The sequence below is a fragment of the Penaeus monodon genome, chromosome 22 (assembly GCF_015228065.2).
Source record: "Penaeus monodon isolate SGIC_2016 chromosome 22, NSTDA_Pmon_1, whole genome shotgun sequence".
In the NCBI taxonomy this organism is placed as follows: Eukaryota; Metazoa; Arthropoda; class Malacostraca; order Decapoda; family Penaeidae; genus Penaeus; species Penaeus monodon.
Window position 1 is genome coordinate 1,132,187 of NC_051407.1, and position 380 is coordinate 1,132,566.

Sequence of the window (380 nt, forward strand, 5' to 3'; positions counted from 1 at the left end):
CATCAACACAAACAGTAACAATTCTAAAATACAGCAAAGGAAATCTATGCAAAATATTTAAATATTTCCTTAACAAACAATAAAAAGTCGCAAAATCACAGAACGGATTTGAGAATTCACATCATACAAAAAAAACGCTTTCGAAAAATCACACAATTCGTTTTGTAATCCGACAAGAAAAATATTTTTTTTTACAAATAACAGAAAGGAAAATATTGATACCCCAAACTGTGTCTGAAATACCAACACGAAACCAATGCAGCAAAGGAACATTTGTTTACTTTTCTTAAATCTTTCAAGTCGGTCAACAATAAGAGAATTTACTTTATTCATAACTGATCCTTCAGTGACCGGGAAGGTTCCGTTTGAGAGCCGTTTGC

General features: G+C 31.8%; 1 protein-coding gene across 1 annotated transcript in view; it reads right to left on the reverse strand.

Moving 5' to 3' along the window:
* Positions 1-380, reverse strand: part of LOC119586807 (monocarboxylate transporter 6-like) — a gene marked incomplete at its 5' end in the record, with an annotated part of 12,498 nt that overhangs the window by 6,481 nt on the left and 5,637 nt on the right.